We start from the raw sequence: 27,550 nt of genomic DNA on the forward strand, positions 1-27,550 counted from the left end.
TCTCTGCTTAGTAGGGCATGCCAGGGACACCTGCACTCTTTTATAGCTCAGCTCCTTGACTAAGTCTTTTATTTTTATTTTTTATTATTACCTTTTATCTCTTGACTTTCAGCATCTCATGAGGATCTTTTAATCTCTTCATCTTGGATGCGCTTGTATCCCTTTACTTTCATTATTTAAACTTTCTTTTTCAAAGTGTGTCATTTTTGCAAAAAACATTTGGTTTACTGTGTACTTTTTAATGTATCCATCTTTCCACTGTCTGAACCTGCTTAGTCTAATTGGATTCTGAGGGCAAATAACCTGTGCTTGGAGCAAGACATAATCAACCCATGAATTTGGGGTCACTCCATTTCGTCTTGAGGCCTACTCACATCCACAACTGGACAATTTACAATCATTTCTCCACTGACGATTAAAGACAGAGTACCTCTGGAAAAACCTGGACAGACACAAATAAGGCTCCATACACTAAACACTTAGACATCTTGCCTCTTTAGTTTGTAAGTATCATCCTACAAAAACGAGTCTTAAGATTACATTAGATAGATAGATAGATAGATAGATAGATAGATAGATAGATAGATAGATAGATAGATAGATAGATAGATAGATAGATAGATAGATAGATAGATAGATAGATAGATAGATAGATAGATACTTTATTAATCCCAAGGGGAAATTCACATTTGAATGTTGAGTAATGAAAATTATAGTCATTTCCAAACTCAATAAGTCTATCCTGCTCCCAGTGCATTAAACCATCTTTCGATAGGATAGAAGCCCATTTCATTGTGTAAAAGCCCATTTTGTTTTTTATGGGGTAAGAACAATAACAAACTGCATTTGTTTTCCATACAGGTTGTAGAATCTTAATCATTTATTCTACCTAGTTGCAGAGTTATGTAGTCATACTGTTGTGTATGTATGACGGGGGGAAGGATTACTCTGTACAACTTTTGTAGTGTTCCTGCTACTTGGGGAGAAAAAATAATTAGGCGAAAGTGACAATAATGTGACCACTTATCATTTCTTTTCCATCATCTACTCATTTTGGCCATTGTTACAGGTAAAGGGAGCCTGTCCTACAAGCAGTGGGCAAAGGCAGATTCTTCACCACTATGAAGCATAAGAAAACTGTAGGGATGATATTAAAACAAGTTCACACCCACACTAACATGCTGCCAAGTATGACATGCATACCGATTTGAGTGCATGCCCTTGGACTTTGAGAGGAAAAAAATCACACTCACATAGTTTAAACATGCACTAATCAGTCAGAGATGGAAACAAGCATGGTAGTGTCATTGTGGAATAAACTATAGGAGAGCTAACAAAATTACAGAGAGATATTGCAAAAGATGTTAGAGATTTTAATCAAAGATTTGATGCAAGGGTTTAAATCCAGGTTACAACGATAAAAAGACTGTTCATGTAAGTGATAGAATGTAATATTCTCATCGTGTTTCTTGTTTTGAAGTGCATATACACAATAGCAGTTTTCTTTTTCTGCTGTTCATTTGAAAAATGTTTATTGACGTCCAAGTGTTGATATCTTTCAAGCAGGTGCTGGTTACAGCTGAGATACATCCAGCAATCATCATTGTAATCTGAATTGTAATCAAATTCGGTGTTTGTGAAAAATATGAGACTATTTTGGTGAATCAAGGAAGAATACAAATTCTGGAGCAGAAATGGCTAATAATACAACTGCTCTCACTTCTATTAAAGGAATTACATTTTTTATACAGTTATGTCAAACAATTAGGCCAAACGACTCACTAGACAATTCCAATACAGACATAAGTAAAGGAAACAACAGAACTGTTTTGAAAAAAAAATCTCCCAAATCTTTTAGACTTAAAAGCAAAAGCAAAGTGTTATATTTATGTATGTCCACTTCATAAGTTTCTATTAATTCTTCATAATTAATCTCACTCATCTGTTGACCACAAAGATGGCACACAAAAATAAGGACATTTGAAACATTTGTCAGGGGGGCTTCAGTAGAAGCAGCACTCATCTGTAAATTGTTTGAAAAAATCCACAAGAATCATCCGAAAATTCAAGAGGATGATAAATCAGCTGTGATTAAGACATATTTAGTGGCAGTTTTGTTTTATGCACCTTCCAAGTTCTTTCAGCGTGACACTGTAATTGCCCTGGTAATGAACGCAGCTATGAAACAAGTAAAGCATTCACATGTCCGCCACCTGTTGTACACTTTCTTCCAATTTAACTGTACATCTGATGAAAGTAAGGTGTTACATTAGTCCATCTGTAAGTCTACGGGGGAAAAAAAAAACAGATTTCTTACAATTTGCAGCCTTCAGACACATAGAGATAGCACATGTGATGATAATAGATATGTTCCGTTAAATATGAAAACTAACAGTCAATTGAGCCAATAATGGTAAAACGGGGAATTCTAAAAATGACAAAATTTTACCGTATCCTGTGACATTTGTTATCCAATAAACTTAAGAAAGAAAAACATAAAAATGTAAAATGTGACAAAAATGGATTACATTTTGATACATACCATCAGAGCCTGATCTTTTTTAATTTTCTCAGTGAATTATTGTTAAAATAAATTAAACAACTTTAATAATTTAATTTTGTGTTAATTTGATTTAGATCCCTTTACAAAAAGATTAACATTTGTCTATTTTTTCTAAATTCTGCAGTACACATTTCCAAACCTGGAATTCAGAAGCAAGAGAAGGCATAACCACAAGTTTAATCCAAACATGTTCTTTTAATTATAAAGATCTTTCAAAGCCATTACAAACTTGACTAGCAATGCTTGTGACACTTGAAGAAAATGAGAAGTAGGAATGACGCAATATCAAAACAAGAAAAGAAATATGCAGTGCTTGTGATCATCAAAAAAACAAGCAATAAATCTCACCACTCCTGTCATGGAGGGTAATGCGACAAAAATACTTTATTCTATTTTAAACCTCTTTCTGAGTGAAATAGCTGAATGGTGCGCACTGATCACATCAAAGTCACCACTGCCATGATCTTACTTGATGATTGTGTTTGCTGGACTTTGCATTCAGTTCTTTTGAGTTTTCCTCCTTTCTGAATTCATTTAGTAAATGTCTGCTTGGGATGGGAGATTCCACTCTCCTCCCTCTTTTAAATGAATTTGGAGCTCACCATTCATATTTAAAAGGTCATGTTCCTGAGAGACAAAAAAGAATGATGTTATTAATAGTAAAGAAGCATGATGTTACTAATAATAAACAAAGTCAACATATTATAATTGTTTTGACTACAAAGTAGAACTATACTGGGATCGCTGAAAATCCTACATACATATGCACAAAAAATTGGGACCCACATTCTGCCAGAATTTGAAATCACTTAAAAAAGAAAGAAAACACTTTTTTTATCATCTAATACAAATAAGAGAAGAACCTCATTTCCTCAGAAATGTTGGGTGGCCACTATATTACCTACACCTTCCTTACAGTAGCATTGTAATGAGTTACAATAGTTTATATATAGACAATGTTTGACAGTAAACTAGTTTCTCTTTGACAAAAAATAACATTATTGTACCTGAATTAAAACTTTTTATTAAATATACTGTATATAAATTTGCCACATGTTTGTCTTGACTTACAGCTTTGCAACCTTGCTGGATATAACAGCATATGAGATCTGGCAGAAGGTTAACTCCGCTTGCTGCATGATATCTGAAATTGTGTTGTCTTTTATTATTATTATACATTGGGCCAACATCTTTATCAAAGGTAGCTTACATGATGTGAAAACAGTAAAATTGTTTACATATATCATTTAATAAATAAAAACCACAAGGGGGTTACATAAATGATTAGGGTTAAACAATTAATCAGAGGTGGGTGTTGAGCTTAAAGTCCATTGCATGAGGCACTGCACTACAGCACACTGCCTGCCCGTAAATAATCTTTAACTAAAGTATCATTTTCATCACATTCTGAATAGCAAAAAGTGTTTTATTAGTTTCTAAATATGTTATTTATCTCTCTTTATTTTTAACTGATAATCTGTAAACTTTTTTCTTACGTAATCAAGGGGTGAGCATCTATTAGCATTTTTTCCTTGACCATAACAATAATGGCATGATTGAATAAATATTTGCTCCATTTCCAGATAGATAGATAGATAGACAGACAGACAGACAGACAGACAGATAGACAGACAGACAGACAGACAGACAGACAGACAGACAGACAGACAGACAGACAGATAGATAGATAGATAGATAGATAGATAGATAGATAGATAGATAGATAGATAGATAGATAGATAGATAGATAGATAGATAGATAGATAGATAGATAGACCTTTATTTGTCCCCGGGGGAATTCTGCTTGTTAAGCCTTTCTTCTGTATTTTCATACTAGAGTTCTTTTGAAGCAAGCATGGCTGCTGGCACCAGAAATGTGTCAAAGTTTTCATGAATTAAAGTATCATGGTTGCATTAAAACTGGTCCATCACTTGCATTTTGATCAGTGCCAGTACTCTGGGCAGAAGCAGATCATTAATTAAAGGGGATGATGTGTCTGCAATGACTTATGCAGATTAAACAAGCAGGCTGCAATTAGTCAACCAAAAGCTGAGCAAAGCAGTAGTATGAAAAGAGAATAAGAGAAACCATAAATTAAAACAGCTTGCCAGAACTGGGGTACAGCAGCCAATGATCAAAATGAGTTTCAGTATCAGCAAGACAGGAGGGGAGCTATGAAATGCAAAAATATTGCCTGTTCATATGAGTGCTGCCTACTGCTTACTTCTGCTAATAGGAAGTGTTTGAATATCATAAAAACTCAGATTCCATACAGTGTCCAGCAAGTTTTCAACAAAGAGCACTGGAAATGGCAGGGTCATGGTGGAAGGTACATGTGGCACAAACATGGTCTGTTGATATTAGTACAGGAACATTTAAATGCCATGGATATTCGAACAACATTGCTAATTACACATGTCCCCTTTTATAGAAGCAATTTATCCATCTATGAAAGGACTCTTTCCAGTTCTCTATGTCATAAGGCTATGGAAATGCTGGAATGATTCCAAGAACAATAAATCAATAAATTAAACTTAATGTAGTAGCCTGTCAGTTACCACTTCTAAATCCCACTTGTAAATCTGTAGTATAAAATAAAACAAACCATTCCACGTAGAGATGTGCCCAACATCAAATCTGCATTTGGCTGTGGGGCATACGACCTTCAAATGGGCAGGATTCTTTTTCCACTTGTACTGACTTTAACAGAAGGCCAGAAAAAATTTACAAGAAAAGACTGTGAGAAAAGATGAAGTCAGAAAAACAAAGTAAACTGTTAAAAACAGAGATCAAAGAGAGAAACAACACTGCCCGTAACAAATAGATAATAGTCTAAGTTCTGAGTAAAAGACAATACCAAAAAAATCCCAAAATAAAGTACAGGTTAGGTAAGGTTGGGGAGCATGCACTGGTACAGCACGTTGCTGCACCCACCACATGATGAAACACCTCAGGATCCTGGTTGGCAACCCCCCAAGCAGACACGCAGTCCAGTCCCACCCTCCGGAAATAACCATTGATTTGCAGCAGTCAGGTGTTATATGGCCGTTCCCTTGGCCTGGTACAACCACTTGAGAACTCAATAATGAGGATCTGGCAAGCCAGATCATTCTCTGGAAATCGCACCACATGGCTGTAGTGCCGTAACTGACGCACCCTCACAATGTAATGGGACTCCGTGAGCAACCTCTCATTCGAAACAAAGTCAAACCAGCAGTACCCAATGATTCTCCAAAGAGACACAGTAGCAAAGGAGTCCAGTGTTCGTCGCAGGTCACAGGATAGCATCTATGTCTCACAACCATATAGCAAGACAGGAAGCACCAGGACTCTAAAGACTTGGACCTTCATCATTTTGCATAGATATTGGCCGCACACCAATTTCCAGCGACCTCATGACCCCCCCAAGCTCTTCCTTTCCATCTACTGACTTCATAAGAAGAGTCACCTGAAATGTGAATGTCACTGCTGAAGTAAGTGAACCTCTCGACAAGGTCGAAACTCTCTCCGTAGACAGACACACTGCTGATGGCTATGCCCAAGAGGTCAGGACCTTGGTTTTTATCCAGGACACTCGCAAGCCCAGACACTCAGACTCCTTGCTCAGTCTCTTGAATGCCCCAATCAGAGCTTCCATTGACTCCGCGAAAATCACATCATCGTCAGCAAAGTCAAGATCAGTGAATCTTTCTTTACCAACAGATGCCCCTCAGCTGCTGGACATCATGACCTTGCCCAAAACCCTTTCCATGCAAGCATTCAACAGAGTAGGAGCAAGAACACAAACTAATGACCCCCAGAATGAACAGGGAAAAACATTGTGGTTCTGTTTCCATTCTGCACAGCACTTACAGTACCAGTGTACAGTGAGCCATGATATCTAGCAAATTTGAGGGGATCTCACGAAGTCTGAGGATGTCCCACAGGGCAGTTTGATCAACTGAGTCAAAGAAAACCCTGCCAATATTCACATTTGCGCTCCAGTGCCAGGATGCAGTTGATGGTAGACCTATTAGGTGTAAAACCAGATTGCGCCGGTCGCTGGTAGGTGAGCAAGTGACCCTATTGAGGATGACCCTAGCAAGGACCTTATCTGGCACTGAGATGAGTTTTACCCCCCAGTAGCTGCCGCAATCCAGTAGATCACCCTCCCCTTTCCAGATAGGGCAGACAAGTCCCGTTTTCCAGTCAGTTGAGATGACGCCTGTCTCCCAAATGGAAACAAAGGTTGCTTGTAATGCCAGGAGGACAGCCTTACCACCAACCTGGAGAAGTTCTCCCCGGATACCACAGATCCCTGAAAGCCTTCCGTATCTACAGCTGGTTCACCACCTGTGCAATCTCAGTGAGATTGGGTGGTTCACAGTTAATTGGAGAATTAGACTCAAGCACCGTGGACCCAGAGATATCCAACATACAAGCCAGATAATCAACTTTAAACAGCTGTTCAAAGTAGCCAGCCCAGCGGGTCACAACTGCAGTGTCATTTGTACGGACCGTTCCATCAGCCTCCCATACTGCGACTGTCCAAGGAACAGATTTGAATATGCATAATGCTTTGATTCTTCTGTAAGCAGGACGTGGGTCACTAGACCATAGATGGTGCGTCACTTGCTCACAGATTCCTCTAACAAACATCTCCTTATCTGCCCTCACAGCCCTTCAGCTGTCCTTCTCAGTTCCCAGTACAGATTGGAGTTGCCATAAAGCTGTGTGCTGAGACTCCTCTCAATGAAATCCAGAGTATCCTGCGAGATGAAACACCTCCTTCTGGAAGCATTGATAAAACAGAGTATGCAATTAATGAATTTACTCTCATATAATGTGAATGTGAGTGAGGTGAAATTTATGTGGTTGAGCAGATTATGTCACCATTGCACAATCCCCAGTGCATTGTGGGTATGATTCCCATGATAATGAAAAACATGCAAACCTCAACACAATGAGACCCAGAAGAAAAGCAAAATGGTGTCAACAAAGACAGAAAAAAATTGTACATTTCAAAGTAAAGACTCTGAATTAAAAAACAATGCCAGAAAATGAATCTCTGGATCAGAAAGCCACAGAAAAAAATTTATACAGTATTTTCAGTATTTAAAACAGGATTTACTGTATAACACCACTCCTTAAACACCTTAATCCATCCCCTAGCAATTCTGAGCTATTGTGATTGCAGATGGGGGATATCTTAGTATTAGGTAGACGTATCCAATAAAAGTATTTCTCTGTGTATGTTGCAAGATACAAAAATAGTATCTGTTCATCTAACAATATTATAAAATGTGTCCTTTTGTTGAAATATGCAAAATATGAAATAAAGTCCACTCTCTAATAAACACATAAACATTATGAAATAACAAAAATAGTTCCATCATTAATATAAAATATTAATTAGAATTTTCATAATGATTATCAATAAAGATGCAGAACCATTACTTTGATCATTTTGAAATGTTTTAAAAAAGAACTTCTGTAATCTCTCTGGGAAAATCTCATAAAGGAGTGGTCACAGAGTTAAAAGCCATCCTGTAAGAAAAGCAATGTCACACCACAGTCAGCTAAGGTCAAGATCAAGAAAACCTACAAGAGACAAGGGAATGGACTGGGGTGTTACAGCATGGTTTAAGTAAGACATGGAATCAAAAGTAGGCTAAAACATTCAAAGGAGTCAAAGTGAGGGCATGAAGCTCAGGAATAAAGTTGTTGTTACTTTGAAGGACCGTTTTATCAGAGCAACTTATAATGTATCTCACAGCCTGTTCTTTTCCGAGTTGGGAAGCCTTCTACATGGAGTTTGTATATTTCCCCAGTAGCTTCATGGGTTTCCTCATCTAATCCAGAAACAAGCTGTTAGGCTGACTGGTGACAATAAAATGGCAAGACATGAATGAGTGTAGTGTGGATGTTCATGAGTGTGCCTTGCATCATATTTGCATCCTGCCCTGTCCAGGTTTGCTTCCTGTCTTGAGTTTGCTGTTGGAACAGATGGGTGCTCCATACAATACAATTATGGAAAAGCAGCTTCAGAAACTGAATAGTTGAATGGAGTATGTCATGAATTTTTCTATAACAATATCCACAAAAATCTTAACACTTCTACCTACTTTTACATCAAATATTGTCTCAGTTTTGCACACACTTAACACTTTATCATTTCAAAACTATGCACAAACAGGAAACAACAGTCTAATTAGCTATAACCTTACAAGAAGAAACTGTTCAGTGGACACTTTGGCATTGCTTAATGGCTCTATTTTGAAATCCCACCAAGAGCAGCCAGCAAAAGGTGTTTGGAAATCATTCTGAGCACAGAATTACTAATAGTTCCCTTATATTAAAGGATGTACCCGTCTGCTTCCTACTTGAACAGGAATACACATATTAAATTCTTTTGAGTCCTAAATCAAGCTTTCAGTAAACAGGAGATGTTTGCAAGTGGAGGAAAGGGAATCTAAAGGACTTCCTGCTAAGCCTTCATTTACTGTTTATTCAGTGACTTTTGATTTAAAAAAAAATGCTCTGTCTTATTGCAGTTACAAGAAACACTCCTATTTGAATCATTGTAGCCACTGCCAGATTTTCTGGGAAATGCAACTACCATCTGGGCTCTTCTCCCAGGCTTTAACAAATGCCTTGCGTCCACCTGGATGAGCTGCTACTCCACCAGCTTGCTGTGCACAGAGCTACTGACAAACAACAGCCTGTGAGCCTTTGAGTAGGGCACTCTTCACTGAGGGCTGAGCACAGATTTCAATATGAAAGGGCTGTTGGAAGCTGGATTGGGTCTGGAGACTGTAATGCAAGTAATTGTTACATGCACTGACTCTCTAATGAACTCTTTACCTCTGTCAAGTGACTTTTTAAATAGGTTGTGTTGAAAGCCCCCTGTGAAAAATTCAAAAGATGATTGAGCCAAACAGTCCTTAGCAGTGTGTTTATTTTCCACTGGTGTACCTGCTTAGTCACAAAGCCAGCCACAGCCATGGCTTATTTGAATGTGCTCTCCTTCTGTAATTAGGGGTATTACATTGTGCTTTGAAAAGGCAGCCAGAACGTTCGTTAAACTTTAGGTGCTAGATCACCAGTCCTGTGTGAAGTAAGACGATGAGACTTTACCAAAACTACAAAACATGTAGCTTTGAGAATTTGATCTGTGTGGCCAAGTAAAGAAAAGAGAGGGGTCACATAGAAACAACTTTTTTCTTGTTTTTGCACCATCAAGCACCATCTCTCCCAAACTCTACTGCATTTTCATGTTCCAAATTGTGATCCTGTCTGTTGCTTTCTGGTTGTTAGCATTCTCCGACTTTGAGATGAGAACATATCACCTTGTGCCACTATTGCCATCTGCTCAAAATATAACTGAGCAGTGTTACTGTTAAGCCACCCAGACGAGGTGAAAACTGAATTTACGGTATTTGCTCTAAGGAAGTGTCCAGTCATCACATAAAGAAGGAAGCCCTTGTATGAGTCATGTACTAATGGAATAGCTATCTGCTATTGAAGCCCGGGATCTGTTCTTCTAAGCAGTTAATATTTTAAAGATGCAAAATCTTGAATCTTCACATTTAATTTTTGCAAACTGGAATTATTTCTCTGTGATAATTTAACTACAATAATTAATTAGTGAGAACAGGGAGCTGCAGGTTTAAGGTTAACTTACCTATGAAATAAACTGAGAAAAGCAAAAAACACTAAATCTAGAATTGGTCAATAGACATCTATTATTTTTATAATATGTTTACATTATATTTATTTTTATAATATAGTTAACGTTTTAATTATAGCTTTTATTATGATTGTGTTTATTATTGCGCTGATTTAAACAAGTTTAATTAATCGTGAATTATGAGCAATATATGCAATTTCATGTGAGTTAATTTGGAACAATTTGAATTATAAAACAATCATTTATTTCACAACTTTATTTGGAACTAAAAGAAATTGAAAATGAGTGGAATGTTTCCTTAACTGATGTAGGAAAATTTACCATCGTTCTCCAGCTGCTGCAACAAGGTTCAACCAAAAAGAAATAGAATGGTACTGCCTCTGTACACTTTAATGTTGACCTCTCATCTTCACCAAAAAGGGATCAACAAAATACAACAATGCATTTTTCAAATTATTAAAACAAGTATATATAATTGCAATAAATAAACTTAAAAGGTTTTCTGTAGTGATGTCTAGTGTCCAGCTACTTGTCCGTTACAGTCACAGTGAGGCATTATGCAGACATTTTGTGGTTGGTATAAAGGAGTCACCATTGCGTTTCTTAACACACTTCAGTCTGAATAATCAATTAGCTGAAAGTCCTCAGTGTTAGTGTGTCAGGGAGAGAATGTGCATCATTGTTCATAATGGCACTCAGTTTTGTTTTAATTCTCTACTTTGCTACACCTCCAGGGTTTCCAGAGTTCACCCCATATGTGAGCCTGCTCTTTTAATTAGCTTGTTGAGTAAGTGGGCTTCTCTTGAAGTGATGTTGCCAGCCCAATACACTACTGTGTAGAAAATCACACTGGACATCACAGAATTGTAAAAGATGTGAAGAATGTCACTATCCACATTAAAGGAACACAGCCTACTAAGAAAAAAGGGCCAGCTCTGCCTTTCTTATTTAATTCCTCTGTGTTCTGAGACCAGTCTAACATGTCATTGATGTGGACCCCCAAGTACTTGTAGGAGTGCACCAGTTCCTTGGTTTTGCTGACATGGAGTTACAGACAATTCTCTCTGCAGCAAAAAACAAAGTTCCCCACCTGACTCCTATACTCTGTCTAATCCCTTTAATCAATACACCCCATAAGTGCAGAATCATCTGAGAATTTCTGCAAGTTACATAACCTGGTGTTACACTTATAGTCGTAGGTGTACAGAGTGAAGAGAAAAGGAGACAGGACTGTCCCTTGTGGTGCACCCTGAGCCTCACAAATTGAGTTCTGCTGGACAGAGAGTCCATTATCCAGGACACCACAGGCTCATTCACCTGTTTAACTCTGAGCTTACCCCTTAACCAGGATGACTGGATGGTACTGAAGGCACTAGGTAAATAAAAGGGTGGCGCAGTGGGTAGCGCTGCTGCCTCGCAGTTAGGAGACCTGGGTTCGTTTCCCAGGTCATCCCTGGGTGGAGTTTGCATGTTCTCCCCGTGTCTGCGTGGGTTTCCTCCAGGTGCTCTGGTTTCCTCCCACAGTCCAAAGACATGCAGGTTAGGTGCATTGGCAATTCTAAATTGTCCCATTGTCCCTAGTGTGTGCTTGGTGTGTGTGTGTGTGTGCGTACCCTGCGGTGGGCTGGCGCCCTGCCCGGGTTTTGTTTTGTTTCCTGCCTTGCGCCCTGGTGTTAGTTGGGATTGGCTCCAGCAGACCCCCATGACCCTGTAGTTAGGATATAGCAGGTTGGATAATGGATGGATGGATGAATAGAGAAATAAAAAAACATAATTCTTACAATGCTGCCAGCTGTATCCAAGTGAGAATAAGCCTTCTGGAGTAAACAGATAATTACATCCTCCACCCCAATCTTTGTCCCTTGTCCAATACACACACACATATACATATATACTGTATACAATTACAATGCAGTGGGTGTTTGGGATCATTGAGGATTTGATGGAGCTTTTTAAGAACATCTTATAGCTATTGCACTGATCTTTGTTCCACCCCAATCACCCTACTCATTGCTTTAATCAGACACCACAGTTTAACTTTGACTTGGGTGTGCATATTATCAAAGATGTAGATTAAGCCAAAAAAAGAATACTCAGTAGAGCAGATCTAGACATCCCAAGTCTCCTGAAAATCAGTGTCTTCTCCTGAACTGTCACAAGTGATTCCTAATTCTCCTGGAATTCCCTGCTGGAAACCTCAAGGAAAAGCTCCCAAAAGGGTGCCTATCTGACTGAAAATGTGGCAGTCCTGAAGATGAAATGTGGTAGTTCATGTTAAAGTCGTTCAATATGTGCAAGAAAAGCAGCGTTTTCTGAATTTTTTTTAGCTGTACCTCAGATTTATATCTCTGATCCTGGAGTTTTGTTTGAATACTTATTTTATTGACAGCCCCGTGAGCCTTTTTATACCATCCATCTCACAAAACAAGAAACTGGAAACTCTAGACTTCACCTTTTGAATTAGATTTAACTTTTGTATAAGGCTTTAATTCTTTTTTCTTGTTTCATTAGTATCCTCAGACAGTAGATTTCATTATTTTTATCCATTTTTAAAGTAAAATTTGTATCTAAAACATATAGAAACTTCATGTAAATGGCAAGGATGAATCCTTTCATGCCATTAAGCTAGAGAACAGAATTAGGTCTTTTCAGTGTCCATCACAGTGAGTTGTAATAAACTACTGTAACCTTTCGTTGTACTGTAATTATTACCATTATTATTTGATTGCACCTATTAGAAAAGATCAAATCCACAAAATGGAAAAGAAGCAAATTTCCTGCCATGAGTCCACTTCAGTTTATAGCTCTTACTCAAGGGATTTTCAAATGTCATTGTTGTTGGTGACTTCATCTCATCACAACAGGCCAAGAAATGAAGCACAGCTTGCGACTCCCGACCCTATGTGAAACAGTCTTAATTTGATCTTTGGATGCATGCATGCAAATCATTTCTATGTTGTCCTTTGCTAATGCATAAGTATTACGAAAGGAACAGAAATAAGTTAACACTCCTTTTACGTTCTTAGTAGTGAAATTAATTAAGTGCAAATTTACATAAATCAATAATTAAATGAAGGTAACATAGTGGCAGCATCAAGAGGTTTCATAAAATTTTCAGTTTCAGACTTCAGACCATGAGGGGACGACCACCCTGGTTGTATTGGGGGCCACGGGTACAGGGCTTGGAAGCTCAACCCTGTAGGGGCCCGTGGTCACCGCCAGGGGGAGTCCCCATGCCTGGAGGACCCTGGTCCCCAGCACTTCCGCCACACCAGGAAGTGCTGGGGGGAAGAAAAGAGGGGACACCCGGAGTGCTTCCGGGGAGACAGCCGGCACTTCCGCCACACTGGGGCGTGTCCGTGGGAGATTGCCGGTGCACACCTGGAGCACATCCGGATGGAGATAAAAGGGGCCGCCTCCCTTCATTCGAGGCTGGAGTCGGGTGGAAGAAGGACAAGGTCAGAGAAGAGAGAGAAGGAGGTGGTCCGAAGAAGTGGCATAGTGTGGTTGGCCTGGACTTTGGGGGAGATTGGGGTTTGTGGCACAAGAATTGTAAATAGGACTGTGTACATAAACGTGTGGTGGTGCTTAAAAACATGTCTGCCCGTCTGTGTCCGGGGCTCGTTCCACATTGTATTTACATTGATTTTTCTGGGATTCCAGTTTTCTGCATATTTCAAGCCATGTCATTACTTTCACAGGCAGCATTGAACTTGCTATGTTGTGTGTATACCTGTGCTTGCACTTGTGTACCCAATTTAATGATGTGGTTTCCTGCTAGAGTTTGTTGATAGCTTATATCTATCGATGTAATTAAATGGGGGTTAGGTAAAGCCTGTTGCTGCTTCAATCAACCTTTTCCGAGTTTTAAACCTATTTTCATGTCCTATATTATCCATTCTTTATTGGACAGTTTCCATACTTGCAAATATGTAGTACTATCCTACTCACGTTAACATTTAACTGGTTTTAGTCTTACATTGTGTGGATAGTTTTTCTCTGGTCATGTAATCCTGTTTGGAGTTGCAGTCTTCCCAGAAATACTGGACAATTGCTGGTACATATTGATCTCACAAGACCTATCAATATGTTATGATACATACAGCATTTTATTTTTAAGCTACTATTAACTCAGTGATATTAATACATTCAAGAAAATAAAAATGTCAGCCACTTTATTAGCAGGCAGAGTTATACAAATATACTATGGCTTCTCTGTTTAATGCACTACTCAAGCTTATTTGCTTGACTCTAAAATAAACAAGCTAAGACTAAAGATTTACACAGGTGACACCAGTGTGTGAAGTATGCCATGATAATCAGGAGATCCCATTAGTGCTCCGATGTTGGTTGAATATTAACATTTAACTCTGGTACTATGGAGCATACAATAAATTTGGAATCAGTTAGGATATGCATAAAGATAAATCTTATCACAGATGCATATGCGATCTGTAAACAAAAGCCATGTTACCTTGTAAGTCTGTTCAGCATTGCATAGAAATGACACTTTTCAAGAAAAATACAGATTTAGAAACTGTGTGTACAAAGCTAAAATGGCAATTTGATCATTTTATTGCATGCAATAAGACAACCTGATACAATGCACACTTGTCATAAACCAACATTACAGCTCTAGTTACTGTAAGAGCACAAAAGGCAGAACCGTTGCATTTCAGGTGTAAAGCCAACTAAACTGCAAGAAAATACCTTGACAATTCCCTTTTATTGAATTTGTATTAGAGTTTAGTGTAGCAAACATGGAAGTACCAAGGTGCACATTGTACAACAATTCAGTCCAATAATGGGCTTGTTTATTAAACAACTAGACAAAGAGCCCGTTTCGACAACGTAAGATGAAACGGGCATGAGTGGAATAGTAAGTAATAAGTATAAGCACCACAAACCTGATATAGGTGTATTGAATGAATGCGTAATTAGGCCTGGAGCTGTAGTCGAAATCGCCTTTCAGGCCTCTAGAGCTTTAATTGAAGTCGCCTTTCTCTTTGAATTTTTGCGGCCGTAAATCCGCCGCCTGCCGCGATGTTGGTCGAAGTCGCCTTTCTCTTTGCATTTTTGCGGCCGTTCACCACCTGCCGCAATGTTGGTCGAAGTCGCCTTTCTTTTTGAATTTTCGCGGCCGTAAATCCGCCACCTGCCGCGATGTTGGTCTCATAAGGTTTTTTTTGGGCGGCTACACAGAAGGCGACTGCGCATTCGGCTTCGGACATGCGCAGAAGGCGACGTGCGCAGAAGGCGACTGCGCATTCGGCTTCGGATGGACGTGAGTGAGTGAGTGAGTGAGTGAGTGAGTGAGTGAGTGAGTGAGTGAGTGAGTGAGTGAGTGAGTGAGTGAGTGAGTGAGTGAGTGAGTGAGTGAGGAGACTGGCAAATTATATATAAGATAATGAATAGCAACACTATTCTCTAACCGCCTAACAAGATTGATCACATCACTTTCCCATTGTTACAGGCCACGGGCAAGGCTGCTAAAATAACAAATGCTAGCTGGGAACAAGCTGGTTCTGCACACTTTTCACTTATTACCTGAACCCTGTCAATATCTCAGTATCAGCAGTTGCTGTCACACTTTTCAGGGTCAATAAGATCAAGACAAAGAATAATGTCTTCATTGGGGTCCTATTTATTTCCTGTGAAAGTCTTCATCTTCCAGAGACTTCTCAAAGGATGTTGTCTCCTTCCTTGCTGGATGGGCTACACTTACGCATCTGGCCCTGGCCATCCTGTGAAGTAATCACAAACAGCTGCCTTGCTGCCCTTCCTGTGAAGAACTATTTTCTGACTGCTACAGTATTTTCTTGTAAATCCAGCAAAGACCACTGAGTGGTTTATAACACCATGTTTCTGAAATGCATTTTCAGGATCCCCACAATATTGATTTTCAAACTTTGAGGGGGTCCAAAGGTGTAAGTAGGGGGGTCTTAGACCACTGGAACTCTCCACATCCATTTTGCATATTTTGACACACACACATATACACCCCTCCAATTTCTTCAACTCAGTTTACTCAGTTGAGGATGACAGTGATCTGCGGACTATTCTAACATCCATGGGCACAAGTTTTGAACTCTGGACAGGGCACCAACATACCCTGGCATCAAGTCATATTATGCCAGTTTGGAGTACCCTAATTAAATAACACACACAACTTTGGAAGAAGAATGAACATCAGGAAAAAAAATGTTAATAGACATGGGATGAACATGCAAACTCTGTGCTGTGACTAAGCAAGGAGTCATGAACCTGTCATGTTGTAGCATTATCCATCATGACAAAATACAGCATAGGGTATAGTAAGTGAGGATATTTATTTAATGCATAAAATGACTAATGCAAAAGAGCAGGCTAAATGTTGATTTCTTAGCTTAACCTTTGTGTATTTTAATGTATTTTAAAAACAAATGATAAGAAATACCATTTTTTCAAAATAATACTGTAATTTGATGTCTAAAACTATACTATTTGTTAAATATTGTGTGTGACACCAGTTCACTTTACAATGGCTTCTTCTTTTAGTTAAATAATGCAGCCTGGCATTTGTTGCATTGGTGCCAAGCCAGGCGGCTTTCCCAAGGGTTTATCAGTTTACTGCCGAAATTCCTTAGAATGTTCAAAACTGCCTTAGTCCCGCCCATCCTCGTCACCTTGGCTGTTATAAAGTTTCATTCATAAAAGGATAAAAACTAGACTGTGAAATATCCTGAGATGATATAAGTTAACACTTGTGAGCTGCTCTCAGATTTTCTAAAAAGATAAAAGCTCTGAGTACCATAATTTAAGGATTAGCTTTCAAACTTATTATAGGAAAAACACAAGCACAAAGATATGCAATCTGTGGCTTCTGAAAGACTCTTTAGTACCCACTTGTACAAATGCTACAAGCAAAGAACGTAATTAAGGATTAAGGATTAGTAGCACATGGATTAATGTTATGCATTGATGCAATGACCTGTTACAATTACGTTTGCCTAAGGTCAGAGAGAAATTGCTAAACTGATCTAGCACTGCAGAAAACACATTATAGACAGTGATACCAGGATTCTTAATCAAATATGAAATATTAAATGAAAGGTTTGAGGTTTTCATATGTTAATCTGCAACATCTGTTACATGGTCGTAAATACCTTATTAGGTAATGCAGAAAAGGGTAAGTTATTGGTAATATCAGTTTGAAAAATAGAAGGAAGAATGATCAGCAGACAATTATTTTTTCCTGACATTCTTATCAGACAAAGCATTCATAATGATGGCTAAGTCAATTTTTCATTAAACCTGATCATCTGTAGCCTGAGAAAGACACTTTAAGCAGGCTGACAGTTTACTTTAGTGATGAGACCATTTGACTTTTTAACCCTAAGCAACAAGGGCTTCAGTCCTAAGGATGTACAAGTAAACAATTGTAATGTATTTGCATCTTGTAAGTTCATTTAGGTAAACTTTTAGGCCAAATAAATACAAACAGCAATGTTATTAAAGTCTAATATATTTTCTGAAAAAGAGCCTTTCAAAAACACTTCTTTTATTATTAGATCCTATTGATTTTAAATGCATTTATTAAGTATTCATAATAGAAACACATTGAAATGCTTTAACTAAACAATGTATGATTAAATTAAAGTTAAATGGAAGAGAAAAATGTGAATGGAATATGATACTTAAATCCACATTTCCATGCAAAAGAACTAAAAGCAAAAGGGTAGTAAGGGTTTGTTTGCTATTTTTCCTTAAAGGAATACTCCATCCAAAAATTATATTTCTCTAAAAATTGCTTATCCTACTTAGCTCATAAAGAATGATGGGAAAAATATGTTCATGCAGAAAGGAGATAGCAAAAGTTTTAATATAATAGGCATCTTTTAAATAATATCAAAAAAGTCCATGAAAGTTTCCTACTTTACTCGTGTCCCATATTCCACATGTCAAGTTGTCTATTCAAATACTCAAAATCCGAACATTTTTAATATTTTTACTAAAATATTGTTAAATAAATCATCTTCAGAAAGAACTCTCATAAACAAAAATGGAAGACACAAGCAAGCATTTGATTTGTTGGCCTACTTACCTCTTGTTGCTAAATTTATATTAACAGAGGTGAACCAAAGCTGGAGTAGTTAGTGGTAGTCTGTGAAACTGCACAGTTGATTTGACCTTCTGCTTGTTGAAGCATTATAAATATGCACAAGTACGAAGCAAATTCTCTTCCTGATAATATTTTTATTTGCTTTTCTTTAACTTTGAATCATGCACATTTTTGCTTAGTACTTATGTGAAGCACAACATTAGCCAATGAATAAGCTCTTATTGGGCTGAACTCAAGACCAGTGAAGGAGGTGGGTCTTCAATTTCAATGCTTGTTCACATCTGACCGTGTTTCTACAGCCATACCACATGCACTTCAGAACAGGTCATCCACCTGAAGCAAAGCATGTTTGGGCCTGGACAGTACTTGGATGGGTAACCATCTAGAAAAAGCCTGGGTTTCTGATCGAAGAGGTATTGACAAGGTCAGCTTACCCTGTGCTCTGAATGTGGATCCCAATATCCCAGTGCAGTGATGGGGACACTGTGATGTAAAAATGGCGTCATCCTTCAAATAAGATGCAAAACCGAGGTCCTGACTCGTGTTCATAAAAGATCCCCAGGCATCCTTCATAAAGAGAAGGGTGTATCCCAATATCCAGGCTAAACTGCACACCATGAACTATTCAGTCCCCTAATAATCCCCTGTCTCTAATTGGCTATCTCTCTTACCACTTCACCACCTAACAGCAGTACTAGGGTGTTGTACCATGTTAGCCATTATGAATGTAGAGAAAAGCCAAGCAAAATGACACCTTTTATTCGCTAACTAAAAAGATTACAATATGCAAGCTTTCGAGGCAACTCAAGCCCCTTCTTACATCTTGCCTGAAGAAGGGGCCTGAGTTGCCTCGAAAGCTTGCATATTGTAATCTTTTTAGTTAGCCAATAAAAGGTGTCATTTTGCTTGGCTTTTCTCTACCACCTAACAGCTAAAGTTTGGTGACTGTGATGGGGCAAAAATGGCAGGTGGATGCTACACATTAGTGGTGGATGAAGTGGCTCCCCACTCACTGAAGCATTTTGAGCAGTGAGAAAAGCACTATATAAATGTAAAGAATTATTATTATTATTATTCAAGAGAGCCTTTTCTTAAATTGTTTATTTAACAATACTTTAGTAAAAATAAATTTATTTGTGATATTGTGAGCATACAACTGGACAACCTCAGATGGGGGTCATGCAACATAAGTAACGAGATTTTTTCATGGATTTTTTATATTGTTTGCCGTTGTCCAATGTGCTCACTATAGACCCCCAATACATAAGAAACTTTGTCTCTGTTCTGCATTTAAGCATGAAAGTAATTTTTTTTTTCTCTGCCATCACTACAAATTAAAATGGGGCAAGTAACAGAAAAAAAATACAATTTTTGGATGGTGTATTCCTTTAAGTAAACTCATCATTTTTAGGCTCGTACATTATTGCAGCTCATCATACTTATTTTAACTGATTTGACATAATGGAAAGTGAAATGAAAATCAAATGCATAAGCACATTTTACGCATTAACATTATTTGTACAAAGTGCACAGCATATGGCATTGTACTATACATGAAGTTCTTTTGGTGTTGCATAGCTTTTTGCATTATACAATGTCTGAGTTCATGAGCGCATGGAATACATTTCAGTATACAGTGTCACAGTATATACATTTCCAATTATCATCTAGAGCGGATTTCTCAAAATAAATGAAAGTTTATGTTTTATCTTTAGATTTTATGGCAAAGACTTGTATTTGAAGTCTTTTTGACATGATATTCCTGGTGTATATTCAATAGTACTGATATTTGAGCTCTGAGACACCTAGGGCAAAAACTGGAATTCATTTTAATGACTGTGTTGGCAAGTGGGCTTGATCCCTGTGTGAATAGGAAAACTACAAAGCTGCCACTCTGCTGCAGTTCACAGCTATATTCCTCACTAAAAATTCCTTTAATAACAATAGATTACAATGAGAAAACTAATTCAAATTCATTTACGTTTATTAAGATAAATAGAAAATAATGAGCACTACTTAAGATAATGCGGAAGTTTCAAACCACATTATGTCTTTGTGATGTAGCAGGCAGTTTGCATGACTCTGAGAAACTCACCCACACATGGACAGAATATGAAAATTCTGTACAGGCAGTAACCGAATCATAATTTAAACCCAGGATACTGCTATTTACATATTTCTATAGTTGGCAAATTGTGGGTCACAGAGTGAATCACTTGTGAAGGTGTAACTGTCAACCCAGTGGTTCACTTTCTAATGCTTCAAAATCTCTCTGCCTCGATGGATGTTGAATATGTGACTGTAAAGGTAGCTGATACATATTTCCTTTAACAAACAATAATGGACATCCATGTTTTGAAAACCTCCGGACAACAGCAAATTGCCTAGGATAACTGAAAAATTTAATATTTTCACTTAGTACTTAGTAAATATTTATATTGGATTGTTAAGTGCAGTATTTCTCAGGCTTTTGTCTTCACGTATCATACACAGGAATTTAAAAGTTCTGAAGTACTACCATTTTTTTCGCTCTTAATTTGTTAAGTACCAAACTCTTATTAGGTAAAACTAAAGGTGATATTTCTTTAAAAACAAGGTATTATGGATAGCGTGTGTGCATATGTTTGTGTGCCTTTTATTTTGTACTTTCCCATATACAAAGTATAGGGAAAGTATTGTAATCGTCCAAAGATTCAATGTCAAGATTTTGATGAATCTCAACATTTTAGTCCACCCTGAGTTTCTCATTTATGAAGTATAGTGAAAGTATTAGAATCCTCTAAAAATTTCATTTCAAGATTTTGATGAATCTCAATGTTTTACACCTCCCTGAGTCCAAAAATACCATTTTTGGAATTATTTCTGTGTGTCTGTCTGTGTGTTTGTATGTAAACACGATGATTTGAGTATGCTTTCACTTAGGTCAACCAAATTTTGCATGCAAGTATTAGGAAGAAAATGTAGATTTCTTTCAACTTTTGGGCAATTATGTTAACCGGAAGTGGTACTTTACCTTTTATTTCTTACTCGCAAAATACCTGCGCTTCGCAGTGGTGAAGTACTGCTTTAAAATTTTTATTAAGAAGAAAAGTAAATCTTTTTAAACTGAGGGAAAATATACCAATAATTATTTGTTAAGGATACCACGTTGTCAGTTCGGCCCTCCAGTTGTAATATGACCAAGCTGTGCGCTGAGCTTACACTTGAGCATGCAATGTATAGTTGGCTCATGTGAAAAAAGCAATCTTGCCTCAAATCAATGCCAACCTTTTGTAGGGTCTGTCCCTGAGACTTATTAATTGTCATTGCGAAGCAGAGCCTTACTGGAAATTGGAGGCATTTAAATTGAAATGGGTTTCATCAATAACTTCGCATCCAGCTTTGAGAGTTTAAACATTCATAAACATCAAAGTGTCCACGACTCAAATCATCACCTGTGAATCTAAGATGTTTAAGAGGCATTGGCAGTTGTCCAAAGGTGTAAAATATTTGGCCATTTCGGTACACTTGAAAGCGACAACCGAACAATTCAGCGGCAGCCATCAACTCACATGCAGAACTATAGGTGAAGGGCTTAAGCATTCCACTCTTATAGTGCTCCTGTGTAGTATAATTATTTCCTGTACCGTCATCAGTCCACACCTTGAACCTGTCCCAGTCATTCAATACATAAGACACAATGTTCCTCAGGATATCAAGAGTGAGCCTGATATGGCTGTGCAATATGTAACACAGAGAATGGAAAAGGCAGTCGCCATCTCCGGGCATGGAAACCACTCGGTAAGTGACAGTTCTTTGATCGATGGTGATCACCTCGATAGACATGTTAATGGGGGTACGGTTGGAACGATAAAGGAAATGGGTACCTGAACAATGTAAACTAAGTCTAAAATACCTACACAATAACTATAATCATAATAAACGAACAATAAAACAGTGGAGAAGCCGTGGATTAAATAAAAAGGCTGCAGTTATCAGCAGGGAGACGTGAATACCGTGGCGAAGCAAGGAAGGGAATGAAGAGACCGGAGCGACGGATGGCCTTATATAGGCAGGCAGCCAACTACGTGGGAGGCGTGGGGATGGGGGACCCAACGCCGCCTCACACGGCGACCGGGCTGCAGGCTATGGACATATATATGTACGTAAGTAGGATTCAGTTAGCGTTGGGAACCCGCGTACCAAATTTCTTGAAGATGGGCCCATAAGTAACAAAGACCGTTGGAAAGTTCAATATGGCGGCTGACAGTGGCGTCATACCACCAAAATAAGTACGTACATCGGTTTCGGTTAGCGCAGGGAAGCTGCCTACCAAATTTCGTGAAGATGGGGCCATAAATAAAAAAGTTTAACATGGCAGACGTTGTCGACCGTTATGACCATTACGCGTAGAATTTCGAAATGAAACCTGCTTAACTTTTGTAGGTAAGCTGTAAGGAGTGAGCCTGCCAAATTTCAGCCTTCTACCTACACAGAAAGTTGGAGAATTAGTGATCAGTGAGTCAGTGAGGGCTTTGCCTTTTATTATTATAGATGTAACCCTTATTTTTTAAATGAATTATTTTTAATGTATAAATAGCAGTATGACTTGATATGTAATGGAAGCCTCAAATTTCCATACCTTTAATTTACAAAAAATATATAGTTCAGAGCTTGAATTCATGTATGGCAGAGGGAAGGATTTCACCTCAGAATAACTACAAATGGGGGGCTTTTTATTGGCTTTGGGTGATTTCAGAGTGGGGTTTATAAACAATTATATTGTTGTGGCTACCTGATTTATCTTATGATGTGCACATACTGCCTATACTGCCTATTTGTTCGAAAACTAAACACTGCATAAAAATAACACTAGAAATATAAAAATTATTACGTTATTGCCACTTGAATTAGTAAATATAAAAATATGTTAATCTGCACAAACTCTTTAAAGCTAACCTTATAAAAACATACTTTTCAAATTAGGCTTGTTAGAAAATCACTTTTTAGTTTTCTGTCATGAGATTGAATCACTGTATAGACATTAGCTGAATGGTAACACTTACCGAAGAGTAACATCACATCAAGTATTCAAAATAAATCAAATTTCACAAATTTGATGTTTTAATTTTCTAAATAATTTTTTCCTTTTTTATATTTACCCCATTTTACAGGTACTTTGATTAAATTAAACTTGGTCATTTAAGAAATCTCATAATATGGCCTTTATTGTATTGTTTTTTCAAGTTATCTGACATAAGTAATCACATTTTGCTATTCCTTATGCCTGAACTGGACTACCTGTAACTTCAGAAATTAGTCACTGGACATAGTATTATATTTGGTCCTGTATCATTCATTACTTTGGTTTAAAAAAACCTAATGAATAACACAAATATGTGTTTGCCGAGTCTTTTCCAGTAATTAACTTTGCTATTTTAGTAGTGCCACTAATTGTGCATATCTGAGATTATTAAATTTCGTTAACACATTGAATGTCTTTTGATTGGAGAGATTTGCCTTGCGATTCAAAACATTAAGGAATGCTTGGCCACTGTGGAAATTCTGAAACACTAAATACAGTTTTACTGAACAGTATGAAATGTAGTGTACAATATACCATGCAGTACAAGCCTATCTATATACGTGGGAAAAACATCTAAAACACTCGCAACACGTATACAAGAACATCGCAATGCTGTGAGAAGGAGGGATCCACAGTCACTGATTTATGCACATACTAATTCAACTGAACACACGCTTAAATTGGATATGGTGCAAGTAAGATTCAGTGCAAATACTAAACGTGCCAGAGAGCTATCAAATGAAAATTCTATTACCAGACATTTGGACATGAACCCAGCATATGCAGGCCTTTAAAGAAGAAATCCTAAATAATAACCCAGACCCCTCCTTACTAATCCACCCCTCTTACACCCACCTACCCTCCTCCTCATTTGCCATAAACTGCCTTTCATTCCTGTATGTCTAATCAATTTCCTCTGATGATGACACCTGGTAGGCATTGAAAGCTCAGCAATAAAAGTCTATTTTAAGATATGTGATTCATTTTTTCTCCCTTTGTGGATTTCTACTATGTAATGAATATATATAGAGAGACATATATACTGTATTTATAGATGCATATGGACATTGCTGTCGACTTTCCAAAACTAAGACTCTGTAATGGATAAAGCTGGCTAAGAAAACAGATGGAAGGCTGGTATTTGTGATATATGGTACTAGGATTCATTGTAAAAACCGTATTGTTTAAAGCAATTGATGTCTATAAGTATAGGACTGTAATTTCCTATATAAGCCAGAAAAGAATTAAGAAAGTTCATCCAATTGGTCAAGTGAATCATTTTCATATAATTTTAAAAGTATTATGAGTTGTATGTATGGTTTTCAGGAAAATCTACATTTTTAAGTATTTTGTAAAATACTGTATATTGATTTATATATTTTTTCCTTTTGACTTTGTAATTAAGATATGCACATGACACCACATGCTGGTATGTTCAGGACACTGTTTTTAAAGTTGGAGTATTTTTATTTATTTACTTAATCATAAACATTGATATCATATTTTATGTATATTAAATAATTTTGTAGCAATAAGTCATATTAAAAAATGACTGATAATAAAATGTACTTACATGTGTTAGTAGAATACATAAAATATAGGGTCTTATTAGCATTTTATTATTATTATTTTTATTATTATTATCATTGATACTTTATAATATCAAGCAATTAAAAACCAAGACCAAGTAGGCTTGTGGTGGCTGAAATACATTTATGTTACATTTTCAATTATTTTCTTGGCAAACGCTTTTATCCAAAGTGACTTACAAAACAAGTAAACATAATTAAGTAATATAAGGTCAGGGCTTGTTTGTTCAGCAAGTGTAGTAGGACAAGTAACAAATTTTGATTGACACAAGTGAAAAGATGTAATAACTAATAAATATGCAATCATAGATTAACAATTGATAAAGTAATTAAACTTATTTTAACAACAAATTAACCAACAATATGAAAGATCACAGAGCAAAGTTTTGGGTTTTTTTTTTCAATCAATTAGACAAATATTCACAGAACAGATGGATTTTCAGGAGATTCTTAAATACATTGAGGGAGTCAGCAGTTCAGATTGAAGTAGGCAGCCCTTTCCACCAACTATGAACTACGCAGGAAAAGAGTCTGGATTGAGACTTGATACCATGCTGAGGCGGCATCACCAGACGCTGTTCACTGGCAGACCTGAGTGGGCAAGAAGGAGCATAGCATTTAACCAGTGTCTCCATATTCACAGGTGCTGACCCACTGACTACTCTGTAGGCAAGCATCAGGGATGTGAACTTAATATGTGCTGCTACAGGGAGCCAATGTAGCCAATAGCTTTCATAGACACTAGAGTGATGTAAAAATTGGATTGACTGATTCATGATTTTTTTTTGATTGGTGGTTGTGAAGGGTGCATGCAAACAGTTGGCATGATGCTGCGACTTTGCTAGTGGTTCAATAGCAGGTTTCAGGGATTTATTTTAAAATCAGAAGCAGCAATCAGACTTGTAAAACTGGCAAATATTCAAGTTGAAATAAACTCACTTAATAGACAGAATGTTTTTCTATTTTAAGATAAACAATTCTGAAAATTCACCAATGAATTTTTAAATGAGAGTTTTTAAATTTTCAAAAATGTGTACTGTATGATTTATTCAAGATTTCTAAAGATGTAAAGTTTACTTTCTTGACAAATTTCCGTGAACAATAAATGTACCACATTTCAACAAATCAGTCCAATGGGAACCATGCTGTTTGATGAGGACAGAATGAAAGTCATGTGATAACACACACTAGGTGCTTTCTCCTTTTATAAGAACACCCTTAAAAAGGATTACATTTATTAAATTGCAGTTATGCTCAGGTACTGTATATCTGAATTAACAATAAGTAATGCTGTTGTTCAATCAAGGTGAAATATAAATTTTACTTTTAAATACAACATGCATTTATACTATTGGCTAGTTTTCAATTGTTTTGGTAAAACAGCAGGTATCAATGGTTTGATTCCTTGATGATGTTCGTCAGCATGGAGTTTACATATTCTCTCTGCTGGTGCACTTTTCTTGTGGGTCCTCAAGTTTCTTTCTGCACCATAAGACATTCTGTTATATAAAATGAAGAATCAAAATTTGGCATAGCTTGCTTACCTTGCAGGCTTTAAGGAAAGACTGGCTGTCATAACTTCACTGTAATTTAATCCTGATACTCTGTATATCCAATCCATTATAATAACTATTCATTCAAAATCTGAACTAACCCCTACTCTCTCTTCTGTTTCCTTTTCCGGTGTCCTTTTGGTGGTGGCTTGCGCCACCACCATCTACCCAAAGCTCCATGATGTTCCAACAATGATGGATGGATTAAAAGCCAGAAATCTGTATGACCATCATCATCAATTGACTCCGTGAAAACCCTAACTGCAAAGAGGACTATTTTCATTTATGTTAGGTAAAATGCCCAGGGGGGACTGGGCGGTCTCATGGCCTGGAACCCCTACAGATTTTATTTTTTTCTCCAGCCATCTGGAGTTTTTTTTTCGTTTTTTCTGTCCACCCTGGCCATCGGACCTTACTCCTTTTCTATGTTAACTAATGTTGTCTTATTTTAATTTTGTATTTTGTCTTTTATTTTTCTTTTCTTCATTATGTAAAGCACTTTGAGCTACTTTTTGTATGAAAATGTGCTATATAAATAAATGTTGTTGTTGTTGTTGTTGTCGTGTGCCTTCCTTATTAAATTGGCACAAGTATAAAAGGAAGCTAATAGGCAGCCATATTATCTTTGACTTGAGCTCTGTCACTTAATTACTCATTCGGTGGCACTCTTAAATTGTTGACCAAGTTTACATTTAGATCCCTAACTATTTATTTATTATTTTTAATTTGAGTTCAAGAGTATGAATTCAATACATACCTGGTAGCTGTATTCCTGTTTCACTACGATTTGATCTTTGGTGATGTCAACAGCCTCTAATTTTAATCCAAGACCCATAGTTGCTGGAGAGAGAAGTTATGAACAAAAAATTAGAAACAAGTCTCATCACTGCATTTCACCTAATGACCATTACTTACATTCCCAGTTGTATATTGGTTATAGAATATGAGGGTTAGGGTTTAAAGGCTGTGAGAAATTTCACTTCCTTATCTGTCTGTGATTGGAAAGGTA

General features: G+C 37.3%; 1 long non-coding RNA gene across 6 annotated transcripts in view; it reads right to left on the minus strand.

Annotated features, from left to right (window-relative positions):
• Nucleotides 1-883: 883 nt before the first annotated feature.
• Nucleotides 884-27,550, minus strand: part of LOC127526173 (uncharacterized) — a 78,312-nt gene continuing 51,645 nt past the window's right edge. For 4 of the 6 annotated variants that reach the window (XR_007933800.1, XR_007933797.1, XR_007933798.1 and 1 more), the window contains 3 exons: nt 27,299-27,381; nt 3,033-3,190; nt 884-2,286 (listed from right to left, as the gene is read on the minus strand). This is a non-coding gene — a long non-coding RNA (uncharacterized LOC127526173). Of the gene's footprint in view, nt 2,287-3,032; nt 3,191-5,169; nt 5,302-27,298; nt 27,382-27,550 lie in introns of all 6 variants that reach the window. The other 2 variants (XR_007933801.1, XR_007933802.1) reach the window with 2 other exon arrangements.

The sequence above is a fragment of the Erpetoichthys calabaricus genome, chromosome 17, assembly GCF_900747795.2.
Source record: "Erpetoichthys calabaricus chromosome 17, fErpCal1.3, whole genome shotgun sequence".
Taxonomy (NCBI): domain Eukaryota; kingdom Metazoa; phylum Chordata; class Cladistia; order Polypteriformes; family Polypteridae; genus Erpetoichthys; species Erpetoichthys calabaricus.